The sequence below is a fragment of the Anolis sagrei genome, chromosome 1, assembly GCF_037176765.1.
Source record: "Anolis sagrei isolate rAnoSag1 chromosome 1, rAnoSag1.mat, whole genome shotgun sequence".
Lineage (NCBI taxonomy): Eukaryota > Metazoa > Chordata > Lepidosauria > Squamata > Dactyloidae > Anolis > Anolis sagrei.
Genome location: NC_090021.1, coordinates 274651475 through 274668297, shown reverse-complemented (window position 1 = coordinate 274668297; position 16823 = coordinate 274651475).

Here is a 16823-nt window from a genome sequence, read left to right as displayed (position 1 = left end):
GACACAAATCTCTAGGGTCAGGGACAACCTCTGGCACAAAATTAGTATTGCTTCCACAAATGGATGGAAATTGAATATGACTGCCACATGTTTAGTCTTCTACAGGTTAGAGGGAAATATTCTCTAGTCCTTTTTGGGCTGTACCATTCCACCCTGCAGATGTAAGCCCAAAGAATTAAACCTTGTTACATGAATGAATGTAACAGGATGGACACATTCTTGACATGAGGAAGCACTTTGAGCTCCTCCTACACTGAACAGGTGCTGTGTTAGGTGTGCCATTGCTGCTGCCATTATTATTGGCAGCTGAGTTTCCAGCCTCCTAGGTTTCTTTTAAAATTTGCCTTGGCATAGAGCCCCATCAGTCCATAGGGCATGATTTTTCTTTACCTTTAGGAAAGGAAATGTTTTGCTTTTGTTGTTTTGCTTTATCAGTATTGGCAGTATAAGAGGGCAGCAAAGATGGGAAGGAGGTAGCATGCAAATAGATCTTTGAAATAAAATAGATAAATGCTAATTCTAGAATTAATCTTCACCTTTATTAATATATAAAAATCAGCATCTTTCTCCTCTGTTCTTGACCTAATCAAGGAGGTGGTGTGGTTAACCTAAGGCTAGAGATGGAACCAAGAAACTGTTGAACTTGATAGTTCCAAAAATAGGAGGTCAGCTGTTACCTGTTCATTTGCCCTATGAATTCTAGGTGTAGTCTTAAAACATGCAATTCTATTTAAGTCTACAATGTCCTTTTACAGTCCATTTTAAGAAACATGATCAATGTAGACTGTGTAGAATTTACAGTCTTACGACCTTGTCACACGGTGTTGTGTACTCCTCTTTTTCTGAGGATGCAGAACAGGAGTTGGGAATTTGGGGCCAAGTGTTGAAGAGGAGGAAGAGGGTGAGGAAAACATACTGCTGGTTCCTATGTTTCAGGAATGCCGAAGGGCGAAAGAAGAAAAAAGAAAGTCAGTTAGAATTTCCGCAAGGACACTGAGTAATCAGACCTCACCCTAGGAACACCTTTGCTAGGAGCTAATGGCTATAAATCAGCAGTAAAGCAAGTAGCCAATGCTGGCAGCAACCATTCTACTTAGTGCTTATGTGCACCAGTTTCCTTGCTTGCATCTTCAGCATCTGCGAAGTGTCTCGTAAAGATTTTTTTTGCCAAAGACTTTTGTTTCTTGTCTAAAGTAAGACTTTTGCTTTCATTTGGTATTTCCTTCTGTTTCTTTGCTGCTGTTTGTTACACTATTATCATTTTGCTGAAGTAAAGCTTTTTCAGTTGCTTTAACCCTTGTTGTAAGGCTGTTTCTGGGGCAAAACAGGACACACTGCTGCTGCTGCTGGTGTTCTGCTTTGTTGGTGTGTGTGTGTGTGCTGGAACTGGATAAGTTCCAGTTTCTTTTGTTAGGCTGGCTCAACCTCAGCTTAAGAGTAGCCATTTTTATGTTAGTTTTATGAAGGTGGTTTATATCAGTCATTTTGTTTGCACCTTTGCCTGAGAAAAAGGGAGCCATTTTAGATCATAGACCAGCAGGGAATCTTAGAAGCAAGACATATCTGCAGTTGGTCCCAGTGAGATCTTGGCTTGGACAAGCCATGTCAATTTTTATCAACCAATAATTAGTAAAACAACTTCTAATCAACACCTTGGGCATTGAGTGCCTCAGAGGCCCCTATACCTGAGACAGAGAGCAAGGAAAACTGACATCTGTTCTCATCAGACAGCTATCATCTATTCTCCCCAGAAACATCCATGTCTGGCAGCTTCAGGAATAATTGGTTACCCTTTGGATTTTAAGTATGTACTCTGTTGTGGGGAAATCAAGTTAGTACCTGGGGGTGAGATAGACCCAAAACCAGTTAATAAATCATTACCATTTCCTCAAAGCAACAGCATGGATGTTGATTCTGTGGGGTTCCTTGCTCAAACAGGAAAGCCATCCAGCTTCCCCCAAGCTGACAGAAAGTTAGGACACATTAATGCCAAAGATACATTTAAAACAGTACAAGGGGTGTGGGGAATTCAGTATCTCCCCCACCGGCATTGCCTGGCTCAAGCTGAGGGCAATCACATGGGGGGAAGTGTGGAGTGTGTGGCTTCCCCTCATTGAGCCCCTTTGTGTTGCTGTGGTGGCAGCATGCGCCAGCTCCACCCTCCTTCACCCATGAAGCCAGCCAGCTCAGAGGGTGACCAGGGATAAATCGGTGCATGCCACCAAATTTAGTCATGTGTGAAGCGGTGATTTCTCTCTTTGGAGGCATATGTCGGTTCAGCTGTAGTTTAGCCACAGAGCACACTGGCTCCCATCCCATAACATTCAGCCACTTTCAGCAGGGCTCCATAGTGACGCTACAGCTGAACCAGCATATGTCACCATGGTGGCAACATGGGAGGCTTACAGTGTTGTATTAGCAAGAATTGGGGGAAGCCGGGTGGCAAATGCTTCCCCCATGGAATGAGGTTTCCAGTAAGTCAGGTGAAGGAGACGGGCACCACCAGATTTGCCACAACCCATGATGATTCAGGTAGTCAATATGATGAGGTCCTTGGTTTGACCTTTAAAGGAAATATCCATAGTATTTAACCCTGATCCAAAATGTGTTTTCTACCTTGTAGAGCTCATTTAAAGATCAGATTAAAACCCAGAATAGATTCACCATAGATCTCATAATACTTACAGAAATCAGCATTCTAGGATGCTTCCATGCCATCTTCAGGATGGAGTCCCATGATGGCCATCACACATCATGTGAATTCCAGTAGAGGCTCTGTCCCCAACTGGGGTAGACACATTGTTGGGTGCTTCCCCCAAAACCAATAGAGCTAGCACAGAGCCTCTCTGGAACGGTGACACTTCCCCCATGTGATGGGGAATGTGTTGCTGAGAAGGAGCTGTGCATGGGGTGATGGATTTAACCCGCTACCCCTCTGTTTTGTCATGGAGCCCAAGTGAAGTGGGATGCCTTTCTGACACGGCCCCATGTCAGTGACATGGATGCTTGTCAAGCTACATCTGATACTTTGTTTAAAATTCAGCCTGAGGAATGTTTTTATGCTTTCAGAAACTTAAAAACTTGCTAACTGTTTCATGTTGCTTTGTTTGTTATAATAAATAAATTGTCCAACTGTGTATTTCATTTTTTCCCTTAGGTATCAACCTTTTTTCTTCACCTTTTATGCATCTTAGGATTCATTTTTCTTCTTTATTATTTTAGTGTTTCATGGGTTTTTTAAATAGTTTCACAGCAAGTCAAGCATTATATTCAGGCAGAAAGAATAAAATTCATGTGAATAGAAAATTCTCAATTTCTTGAGGATATCAACTAGGGATATGTGAGATTTTTGAAAGAAAACTACTCTGTATCTTCTAAACAACTTTATGGAAAGGAACTTTTTGCCTAGCCTGACCGTTTTTTGTACTTTTTTTATGGTCCAGGAATTGCATTTTAAAATGTGTCTATTTTGTAGATAGAGAGCTAATTTTTAAATATTTTCCTCTATTAATGCTGTTCCAAGTGACAAATTATGATGTGTGGCTCTTTTGGGAACCGACTTATACCGAAGAAAAAAGATGGCTGCCCTGTCATTGTAAGCTGCCCTCTTAGAATGACAGAGCAGCCATCTTTTTCTCCATGGAAATGCCTGAGATGAATGCATGCTACTGGGACATCTACAGCTACATTTGGAGTGCCTGTTAGGGCTGGGCGGTTTCGTTTCATTAATTCGTAATGCGTTAAAAATTCGTTATTTTTTTTGATAACGAAGCGATAACGAACCATTCTGGAGCAACTTAAAAACGAAACGAATTTTTAAATTCGTTTCGTAATTGTTTCGGATTTGTTATGTATTTGTTTTGTTATCGTTTTGAAGTCATTTCGTTATTATTTCCGCATGTCTGGGGCAAGTTTTATAGTTGTTTTTTGTTTAATTAGTGAAAAAATATTATAATATCACACCAACAGTCAACAACAAAGGGAGAGGGAAGCTTCAGAAGTTCCCCCTGTCCCATTTGGAGGTTTTTTAGCATATTTTGCGGTCGCGTCCGCCATTAACGAATCGATTTGTTATTGTTTCGAAATCGATTCGTTATTGTTTCGTAATTTTTTTAACATTTACGAAATTTCGTAAATATCGAACTTTTTAAAAGAAAAATTTCGGAATTCTTTTAAAAATCAAAACGCAAAAACCCCCAAAAAACGAATCGATTTTAGAAACAAATTTTTCCGTTGTTACCCAGGCCTAGTGCCTGTGTATTGTCTTTTGATGTTACTATCTGCTTGGAATACTATAAAACGAAGTACAGTCCTTGCACCAGTGCCCCCCTACATTCAATTGGGGTTCAAATCCCCGAAGCTTCATATACCATGGCCCATATCTATAATCTAATATCTGTGGCAATCTCTTGAAACAGAATTCTTTTCACTCTGTCTTTAAGAAAGCTTAAGACTTTGGGGCAAAACAGACTGATTTAGCCTAGGTAACAGCGACTTCTCCTTTTTTTTTTTTTACCACTGCTCCCAGAATTTCCAACCATAATGGTAACTGAGACTCTAAACTCAGTTTTCTCAGGCTCTAGTTAGAGAAAAGGTGGAAGTGATACCCATCCCTGATCTCAGTCCTTCAAATAATCAGGGACTTTTTCTCCATGATTCTGTTTCCACTTGACCATGATCAGAGAAGCTCCTCAAAATGCAGAGTGTTCTCTCCTTCTTCAAATTCTTTCCTTATAAAACAGGGCACATGCATCCTGAATCTTTCAAATCAATACCCAAGCAGTTGGATGATCTGCATACCAATTGGCTCACAAATTTATACCCTGGCTGACTCTGCCAAAGGATTAAAATTCACTCATGAAACAACAGCTCCTTGTAATCACATCAGGCCAGGCTTCAATAATAATTCAAGCATATAAAAACCTCTTGGTTCCAGATGTATTAAAAATAGCTTCTTGTCGTTTTCCCATTTTTCGTTTAGATACTAATGTAACGTGATGATGATTTTTTAAAATGTTCTTTCTTGGTGTGGTTTCTTCTCCTTCCTTAGTGAATCCTACCTTCTTATTGACTGTGAGTATTTCCTCTTTATTAACAAAAAGAGAAAATGACAGAGGAGCTTGAATGATTGCTAAGGGGCATTACTGAAGAAAACCTTTTCACCTTAAAATCATCATTTCAGATAAAGCTCTTATGAATTGCGACGGAAAGTCGTTCCCTTCAAATTTCAGTCCAGGATATTACATGGAGTGAGTTTGATCACATTGAGGCCATTTCTTTAGCAGAGAAATGATTCAGATTGCTAAATGTTGTAGCTTCCCCTGCCCCCCACAAAAATAGATGATGATAATAGCGTGCCTACCTGGAGTATCCAAAAATATTAGCTGATAATTGCTCTTTAGCAAGCAAATCACTTTTTTTCTCCAGAAAGACCCTATGCAAATTTGCAGAGAGACAGAGCAATTTCAAATTATTCTGACGCTTGTCTAGTACAGATAGTCTGGCCTGGATATTTTGCAGAGATAAATTCATCTTGCTAAATGTTGTATTAATAAATCAACTGGTATCTTGGATCAGGAGAACTATGCCACTTCTCCCCCTCCACTGCTATTAAAACCCACCTATTTCATCCTGTCCCATATTCAGCATGGCCTTTTAGTGACCAGTGAAAACTAGATGGTAGTAGTTGAAGAACATTCAGCTCTATCTATAGTGGGATGCACAATGACATCATCTTCTGGGATCCCTGGAGGATCTGCTGATTACCAAACATTTTCATCTTGTGCTTATGGCAGAGTCACATTCAGAGGGAATTGGCCACCATTATTTACTGCAAGGAGAAGCTTTATATTTCTCATCTACATGGAGAAAAGTTGTTACATATTGTAAGAAGGAACTACCAAAGGTCAGAAGAAAACACAATGTATTCCAAGAATGTTGATTGAGGGAATCAGGACAAGTTAGGACAATTAGAATTCAAACAATTCTCTTCACCCAATCAATTCTGAGGTAATAATATAATAGTTACAGATATGTATCATTAATATTAAAAAATTTCTTTTTCAATTGCTCTTGTCATTTAGCAGTGTCTAAGGCCCAGCACAGGGACTAAAGGATCAGTTGGCTAGTGGAGAGGATGCTGGGACCAAACACCACCTAAGATTTTGAAACTCAGTAAATCAGAGACACTAACAGAGACACTGGAGCCCAATACCGGAGATAATTTGAATATGTTTTAATGGATTTTGACTGTGAATTTTAAAATACTGTTTATATTTAATTTTGTTTTAATGTTTGCATATTTGTATATTTTAAATTGTATGCTAATGCTTTTATGTCAAGTCTCTTTGAGTTGCCTTCGGGAGAGATAAAGTGGGGTGTAAATAAATATTATAATAATTATAGTAATAAAGAAGGATTCTCCTGGAGTTAAAATTCAGTTGGGGTTTTCATACTGTTTTCATGTTTCACATAGAGGGAGTATGAATATCAGAGGTCTGCCCCTTTAAGGCCTACCTCTTTTCAAGACAAACTCTGAATGAGGTTATGGGTACCAATACAGTAAAATCATCATTCATTCTCATCACAGAGGTCCTTGCTATGAGCCTGTCTCATTGTCCTTACTCTTTCAGTTCCATGTAAATGGGGTCCCAAATCTCGGGTTAGATTCCCAACATGCCAGCTGAAATGGAAAATAGGACTCGGAGTAATGGATTCAAATTACAGGAAAGGAGATTCCACCTGAACATTAGGAAGAACTTTCTGATTGTAAGAGCTCTTCAACAGTGGAACTCTCTGCCTCAGACTGTGGTGGAAGCTCCTTCCTTTGGAGGCTTTTAAACAGACGTTGGATGGCCATCTGTCACGGGTTCTTTAATTGTATTTTCTTGCATGGCAGGGGTTGGATGAGATGACCCATGTGGTCTCCTCCAACTTTATGATTCTATGATTTTACGGTTCCCAGTCAAGGTACGCAGAGATGAGGGCAAAATCAGAGGTATATTGTTTCATTGTTTAAAGAAGAATGTGAGGAGAGAGAGAAAGTTTCAGATCTGACATACCTTCCATTGGTGGATATCAATATTTTATGGACTTTCAAAATAATATTCTTTGTTCTGATTGGCACAAAGTTACAATCCATTTTCTCAGTTTTGATTGGTGGGTGTGTAGAAGGAATTTTGGCACAGCTTAATTAGAGAAAAACTGAATTTGTTGCTTTATTAGTATCCATTGCCCTTCTGCTGGCAGGGGATTTTCTAGATGAGGGAACTGGATGTTGGTCTATGTTGGGTTATCTGGATGGAATGGCCCTTAGGTGATGGGACTTCTTGGTCCCTCTGAATGGGACAATGGGAAAATAGACTGGGATGATGAGTTTTTGGATCACCTTAGACAGGTTTTTTATGTCCCCGAATAATTAGCTGCTGGTTGATTTGTTATTGGTATTCCAATATTTTGTGTTCAGCCCAGTTGCTGGCTGATGAGGAAATTACTGGTGACTTGTGCCCATTGTGATGTTGGTGAGAAGGAGGGAAGCAAGGTATGACTTCCCAACATGATGTGTGTGCGCGTGTTGTTCCTGATATCAAGTGGGGGCATTGGGAAATCATCCATCTGATCCTCATTGTCAAGGACTCTGCCTTTTGGGTCTGAGTTTGTGAACAACAGGAACAATGGGTCAGCTTTACCCTAGATCAGAAATTGGGAATAAAAGGACTGCATCACCCATCAGCCCATTATAATAGTCAATGGTGACTGGGATATATAGTCCAACAATATTTGGATAATGATTACCACCTCCACCCAATGAGTGTTCTTCTGGAAACCTCACCCTCCCAAAACATGCACAGAATGTATGAAAAATGGCTGTGAACACATTGATAATAATAATAATAATAATAATAATAATAATAATAATAATCTTTATTTATACCCTGCCACCATCTCCCCAATGAGGACTCGGAGTGGCATACATGAAGTCAAGCCCAAATGACAATTACAATAAAGAAAAACCAAAAACACAAACCGAAAACGCAAACAATAAACAATTACATCACAGTTACATAAAACATATGAATACATAACAATATAAAAAATAAAAAATATGCACAGGCACAATAATAATGGGCAGGCTACATGTAGTGATTAAAAAGACAAACTGATTAAAACTAATTAAATACTTGGGTGAGATAAAAGAGAGAAGCAGGCAATTTACGGAGGAGGGCTCATTTTAGCGGGTGTTGTGGAATCAAGCTTTCCCATGAGGGGGGACGTATACTCCAATGACATAACTTTGAGGCAGAGCAATCATGTGGGATTATATAACTACACATCAAAGGTGCAGCGGGAGCGCCAGGTTTTAAGGTTCTTTTTTAAGATTTCTAGGGAAGGGGCTTTCCTAATTTCTCCAGGCAGTGAGTTCTAGAGTTGGGGAGCCACAGTGGAAAAGGCTATCTCCCTTGTACTCACTAATGCCTGCTTACATTAGTCACATCTCCTTAAAGGCAGGTATGATAAAATCAAAATGCTAAAGCAGCACAGCAGGCACCAAGCTAGAGACTTTTAGCGTGATTATATGTAAAATACATCTAAACCCACTTGAATAAACAGCAAATCTTAACAAATTAGAAATAAGAAATTCTTAAATTTTACTTGTATTGTTTCTTGTATGTGTTTAATGATGTCAAACAAATGTTTAACCTACATCCATTTAAAACCTTTGTGCTTGCTTTGGTTATATACCATAGCAATTTAAACCTTGAACATAAGCTAATGGAAGTGTAACACATAAGGTTTTTCGAGCTGCATCTTGTCCATGTTCAATCATATGTAAGTCCCACTGAGCTCAATGGGATTTTCTCCTAGGTACTGTATGGTTGTCTTTCTAAGCAGCCACTTAAAATGCTCCAAAAGTCTCTCAAAACAAAAGGCTAGGAAAAATTTATTTATTTGCAACTCCCTGTAGCAGTCTTTAAAATAAGCAATAATGATCCCAGTCTTGGGTTCATTTATTTTCCAATCCTGCCTCTAGATTACTTTGTGATCTTGGAAGTTCATTTAACCTGCCTTTGCCCTCTCTTTGCAATTTTCCCCAAATGTAAGACAGGTTAATGAAAGTTAGCAACTGCATTAAAGCACCAAGATATTAGGCTTAGGTAAAGGAACTAAAAGAATGCAATGAGCTAATGTGATCTATTTTGTATTCTACTGTTTCTTGGAAATGACAATGCCCTTCTTGTGCGTTAGCTTGTAAACCTCATCAAATGGTGATTTGTATGTATTCTTTCACCTACATTTTACAGCCAATATTTACTCAGTTTCTAGCCAGCCCAATGGTTTTCTGCTTGTTTTGATGATGATGATGATGATGATGATGATGACAATAATGATAATAACAATAAGAATAATTGTACTTGCAAGAAAGTGTCAGTGTTCTGGTTTCTAGTCTTTAGTGCCTTTCCTCCAGATACTCGATTTCATTTCCCACAGTACAAATCTTTTATTTAATCCTGACAAAGACTGGAAAAGTTTCTTTTTGAACCTTCCTTGGATGTTATCGTACTGAATAACTTATCTGTCAAGTTCCAATGTTTCACTTTTAATCAAACTCAGTCATAGAAACCCAGTGAGTGACTTTGGCCAAATCACACTCCCTCAGCCTCAGAAGAAAGCAATATCAAAGCCCCTCTGAACAAATCTTGCCAAGAAAACTCCACAATAGGAGTCAGAGTTGACTTGAATACACACAATAGTAACAAATTGTAGTGTGTTGTGGCTTCCCAACTCCAAAAGTTCCTGGATCCAATTCAGTCAGGCTACAGATCTGGTTATGGGTCACCAAGAGATTTGTGTTTCTGCTGAAAGCTTTTTGATACCACTGACCAATGATGTCCTTTTGAACTGCCTCTGTGAGATGGGTCTTGAAGCAGAGAGCACAAAAGGGGGTGCTGGAATATTCCTATCTGACTTCTTGCTCATTGGCCTCTATGGTAGCTCTGAGTTGTCAAAATTACTAAACATACACATGAAGTTGCTGATAAAATTGGTCTGGAGTTTTGAGGTCAGGTGTCACCAGCACACTGATAAAACACAACTCTGTTTCTAGATTCTTGTAGGTTTTTTCAGGCTATAGGGCCATGTTCTAGAGGCATTTCTCCTGACGTTTCGCCTGCATCTATGGCAAGCATCCTCACTACCTCTGAGGATGCTTGCCATAGATGCAGGCGAAACGTCAGGAGAAATGCCTCTAGAACATGGCCCTATAGCCCGAAAAAACCTACAAGAACCTAGTGATTCCAGCCATGAAAGCCTTCGACAAAACGCTGTTTCTCCTTTCCATGCAATTCCAAGGAAGCTGCTTTATTCTGAAAAAATGTCTATTGTCAGATGAAGAAGAAAATGTAAACTTGACAAAACAAAGTTGCTCTTCTTTAGCTATAAAGCAGATCAGGAAACAGAGATTCATCCTGTGAATGGGGTTACTTTCCATCTTAAGAGTTTGAGTGTCCTTCTGGATTCAACCCTGAATGCAGAAGCAAGGTTCCTAGGTGTCTGTGATACATCTGCTATCACAGACACCTGGGAACCTTGCTTCTGCATTCTGTTATGTGTATACTGAAGAATTAATGCACTTTGAGACTTTTTAACAGTTGTGGCTCAATGCCATGGCTCTTCCCAACTGAATGGTAAGTACCTTTTCCCATTGCTGCAGTGAGATGGAGATGGGTGGTGTAGCCACCACTGAGGATCAACCCTTTTTTAAATGTCATGTGTAGATGGATGTAATGCCATAACCCATCTGAACAAATCTTGTGAAAAAATCCTGTCATAGGTTTGCTGTAGGGTTGTCATAAGCCAGAAATTATTTGAAGGCATGCCGCAACAACAATGTTGAGATAGCACAGTTCTTTAGTACTAGAAAGCAATAAAAAAATCCAAGAAGGGAGCCTGAAAGGGAGAAAAACAACATTGTTGAAAGTAAGAGAAATAGTGCAAAAACATTTTATGTTCCACTAATCAAACATTCAAATTTTAGATTAAATTTTTATTTATTGTATTGTTGAAAGCTTTCATGGCCGGAATTTTTATTTATTCATTCCCCAACAATCCTCATGAGAAACAACTCTGGGAGGTTGTTGTAGTATAAGAAAATGACTTTTTCAAGCTCTTCACATATTGGGCTGAGAGATGCATATGTTTATATATGTGTGAGAGTCATTTTCATTTTTTAAAAAAACTCCTACAGGTTTAATTAGCATACTTATATCCCATTTGACGTTGCATGTACTTTTCTAAGGCTAAGCTAAAAGCTAAGGCACTTTTTGTAGTTCTAAAGCATACCCACACCTATGAAAAAACCTCTCTTGCATGTGTTTGTGAATTGTTTTTGCTACACAGGAATTGACATTCACCTGTGAACATTGTTTACAGTGAGAATTAGGGCTGGACGGTTTCATTTCGTTAATTCGTAATTCGTTAATAATTCGTTATTTTTTTCAATTACAAAACGATAACGAACCATTCTGGAGCAATTATTTAAAAAAACGAATTTTCAAAAACGTTTTGTAAATGCTTCGTATTTTGATATTGTATTCGTTTCGTTATTGTTTTGAGGTCATTTCGTTATTATTTCCGCATGTCTGGGCCAGTTTTATGGTTTAATTAGTGAAAAAAAATTATAATATCACACCAACAGTCAACAACAGAGGGAGAGGGAAGCTTCAGAAGGTTTTGGAGGTTTTTTAGCGTATTTCGCGGTCGCGTCCGCCATTAACGAATCGATTCGTTATTGTTTCGGAAATCGATTCGTTAATTTTTTACCATTTACTAAATTTCGTAAATATCGAACTTTTTAAAAGGAAAATTTTGTAATTATTTTAAATATCGAAACAAAAAAACCCCCCAAATACAAATCGATTTTAGAAACAAATTTTTCCATTGTTACCCAGGCCTAGTGAGAATGATGCTTCATATTTCTTAGGTGCCTTTCATCATGAGTTTTCAGTGTCTCTCACTGACTTTACTGAAGTTATGCTTTTGACATGGCACCTGCCTTATGGAATAGGAAATGACCAAAGATGGCAAAGAAAAATTCTGAGAGATGAATGGCACTGTAAAGAAGATGTTTGGGGGATGTATATTAGGACTTCGTCACATGACAAAGTTTTAGCATCCTAGGATGTTGCCATCCCAGTTGAGCAACGGAGCCTCACACTGCCATCACATGATGTAGCCGTACTTCCGGCGGACTCTGTTATTCAATGGGTGGCAGCATGCTAGAGCTCTGTGCTGCCAACGTGAGAGCTTCCCTGTGTTTCATTTGTATCAATGGGGCTACCATGGGGACAAGCCATGAGGCAACACAATCCCATGTGTGATGGGGTAGCATCACTGCCAGACGGGCAGGGTGCAGGGTGCTAGGATTGCCCCATCGATTCACCACGGAGGCTGGCAAATTGGCACAGGGGACCTCATCAATATGATGAGGTCCTAAGTATGTGTAAAGTGTATTTAGTGGATATGCATGATCCTCTATTCTCTGTTCTCCTTCATCTTCACCTTTGCTGAGAACATTAAATTATTTCGCTCAATCTGTGCATGACATAGATTATGGAAATTTATTTATTTTATTTATTTCATACTTTGATATCCTGTCCTTCTCACCCCTGGAGGGGGACTCAGGGTTGCCTTACAGCCGGCAACCATTAGATGCCTAATCAAAGACAATTATAATAACAATTTACATTTAAAGCAATAATTCAAATATCAAATTAAAATTACACAAGTTCATGTCATAATCCAGGTCACTCCATTATCAGTCCAATAAATCATTCTCATTATTATTATTCCTGCATCTGCTGCTCGAATGCTTGGTCCCACAACCATGCTTTAAGCCCCCCCCCCCAAGGGATAGGAGGTTACTAGTAGAGGTTGTAGATTACATCCACTATGAGAGGTTATGTGCTTCTTTATATCACTTGCTAAGAAGTGTAAGCTAAAAGGTACAGTTGCACTCATGTCTGGCTTGTGGACTCTCCACGGGCCTCTGGCTGGCCGCTTGGCAATGGACAGGATAAGAGTCAAGCACTGTGTCGCTACCAGCAGTTATCTGGAATGTTCTGAAAATGCATAAACAGCACATGGAAATTTCCTATTACTTACTTCCAGTATTTTATACTAAGATGTAACCTGTTATCTGCTAGCTGTCAATATACTCTTCAGTCATTCAGCCTGTCTGACAGAAGCTGAGTTTTAATTACAACTGCATGTAAATGTCATCATCCCTACCACATTTGTGGGGAAATAAATTTTGTGCATTGGCCTGTGGAGACCCTCAGGGCCCTGTGTTATCCCCATGCTATCTAAAATATATGTAAAACTCTTGGAAGAGGTGGATTGCTTTTCTGGGTTACAGTGCCATCAATATGCAAATGACACCCCACTCTACTAATCCTTTCCACCCCAATCCGAAGGAGTCTGTCCTGGTCCTGAACTAGTGTCTGTAATCAGCAATTGATTGGATGAGGACAAACACATTCAAACTTAATGAAGACAAGACAGAGGTGCTCCTGTTCAGTTGGAAGACAGATTAGGGAATATGATTTCAGCCTGTGCTGGATACTCCATACTGTACTGGATTTGGCATTGAAACCTGAGGTTCAAGTTTCAATAATGACCTGAAGTACTTTTGCTTATTTAAAAAGTTGAGCTCTAGGGGAAAGGCTCTCTGACAGTTTTTTCAGGGCTAGGGTTTACCATTAATGGCGAGGGAGTAGATGTGTGACCTTGAAATACGTGTTTCTACATTGTTCGAATATATATTTCATATTCCTCCCTCATCATTGTATAAAAGAACATTTTCTTCTGTTTCTGTCCTCTAGCCTGCTTTCTCAAAATGTTTTCGCTGTATAACTCAATCATTGATTCATACTCTCAATGCTAATGCTTTATTTATTTTTGTTAGCACTACTCTTCATGATCCTCTGCCACTTTGCTAGCAGACACAAATTGACACTCTCATCAGCTTTCCTTCCCATGTCTCTGGGGGCAACAATCACTTCCCATTCATTGTGACAGACATTGAACACCTTGGTTTCCATTTCTCCAAAGGGCTTTGCTGCATTTAGAGATATATATTTTCTTTCTCGGGAAATCAGCCATACATCATCTACACATACGTATATCTATATATGCGGGGAGGAGATAATCCCATCATGAAAACATAATTCTGTGTCACCACAGTAGACATGGAAAGATTTTTTTTTGTAAATATGTAATTGTCCTATTATTATGAGTTTAAGTACATATACCAGATTAAGTAACTTTCATAGTACATACAGGACACACTTTAATAGTGCAACAAACACAATATATACAATTTACAAAATAATTATATAGGTCAAATATATCAATTTCAGTATGTCCACACGGTTTTCAACAAATATTCACGAGGTGTTCCACAAACTTGGGAATATAGTTCACGTTGAATATATCAAATTTACAAACAATTCGTGTTGTGTTCAGCAAACTTGGGAATACACCGTAGTGTTCCATAAACTTGGGAATATAGTTCACGTTGAATACATCAAACTTGGAAACAATTCGTGTTGTGTTCAGCAAACTTAGGAATACACAACAAGGTTCCCCGGGTGTTTTGTGTCCTTGTTTCAAGAGTAGATTCTCTTCATCAGGCTTCTTGGTGGTTATTTCATTCAATCAAATGTAATAGTCACTTCTGTGATTTTTACAAACTAAATTCAGAGAGGAAAAAATAATAGATATGCTAAGTGACACCCAGTAACATTTTTAAAAATTCTTATATAAACAAATTACTGCAAATAGATTCTAACTTACATTAATAACACCATTGGCTCTGCCGAGAGACTTCAATACAATGTAGCATGCTTCTGCCTTCCATTCGTGAACAAAAAGATATAGGAGGTTTGGACAATTACATATTTACAATTCCTTTATAGATATCTGTGTTATTTGTGAGAGAAAAAAAAAATTTTTGTCCATACATTTTCAAACGAGCTTGAATTCACATCAAATCAGTTTCATAGACTCCTAGAGTTGGAAAAGGCCAGAAGGTTGATCTGCTCCAGCCCCCTGTGCAGAAAAGGCTGTTTTTTATGCAAATCAATCATGTGTGAATTTTATGCAGAACAAAACCCCTATTATAGCATTTTAGTGCAGGAAATCATAGAATCATAGAGCTGGAAGAGACTTCATGGGCCATCCAGTCCAACCCCCTGCCAAGTAGCAGGAAAATCAAATTCAAAGCATCCCTGACAGATGGCCATCCAGCCTCTGTTTAAAAGCTTCCAAAGAAGAAGCCTCCACCACACTCCGGGGCAGAGGGTTCCACTGCTGAACAGCTCTCACAGTCAGGAAGTTCTTCCTAATGTTCAGATGGAATCTCCTTTCTTGTAGTTTGAAGCCATTGTTCCGCTTCGTAGTCTCGAGGGCAGCAGAAAACAAGCTTGCTTCCTCCTCCCTATGACTTCCTCTCACATGTTACACAGCTATCATGTCTCCTCTCAGCCTTCTTTATTGCAATGCATGTAATGTGTAAGCATTTGAGTTCTCTGGGGTTCTTCAAAAGATAAGAGTTACAAAAACTAACCCTAAATCAATCCGATAAGAGGCTGTGCCATTCAGACTTTCTGACTGTCTGAATGTGAGTTAATTGTTAGGACTGTGAATATTTATGCATCTTAATTTTATTGTGTTTTATGATGCCATCTGTATTTTTATCTCATCCTTCATGCCTTTTCTCACATTGTTATATTGTGTTGTTTCACTTCTTAAATTGTACACATTGTGGTGCAAATTTTATCACTAAAGTTATATGCATTTGTGGTTGTTTCATATTTTCAATAAGTATGTTTTATTTGCTGCTCATTTAATTTTCTGAAATGCTTTCACATGGGCCAATTTTTGAAGCAAGGTATACTCTGTCTCACAGCAAATCTTAGTAGGAGTCAAATGTATATTTAGCTTAGAATTTGGAACTAAAAATCCCATTTATCTATGCTATCTATTTATACCTTTGATGCTGGACAAATAATTGATACTCAATCTCCATTTCTCAAAATTTTAGGTCAGGTGTAACCCAGATCCATCTCTTGGCTTGGGTTGACTAATCTGACTCTGGTCTTTTGTATGACTCACATAATGATGTACAAAGACAGTGGGTATATTTTAACCCCACCACCACCACCACCACCACCACAAATTCTCTAGAGGAGGATCATATAATAGTCTATATGACTTAATTGCAGCAGTGAAGGCACAATGGAACTGCCTGTTTTGAGAAGTTGCCAGTCACATTGCACAGCCAAATATCTGAGCAAAATCCCAGAATTTAAGTGGTTTGGTAGAAATAATCATTGCAATGATCAATGGCTGTTAGGATTTCAATCAAATACAAATACTCCACCCCTTCACACGCAGACTTTTAACACAGACTTTCAGTGATTTTCAAATATTATCAGTGTTATCAGTGTTATTCGTGACATGAAGTTAAAAGGATAACAAAGTTTGTTCACCCATCCGTTTAGTCAAAATGTAAATGCACCCATTATAAATTCAACATGAAATGACTATATATGATATTTAAAAGCATTACATAAATATTTCCAGTCAAAACTAAAAATAAAGTCAATCGTTTCTGTTGCAGTCTCTCCTGGTTCAAGACACTTTATATAACTGGAATTTAGCTTTCACTTCGGTACAAAAAAAAGGGACTGAAATAACAAATCACCCTATTTCACAAATGGCTTTCAATGACAGAAATATAACATCCTTTCATAACTTCCTCA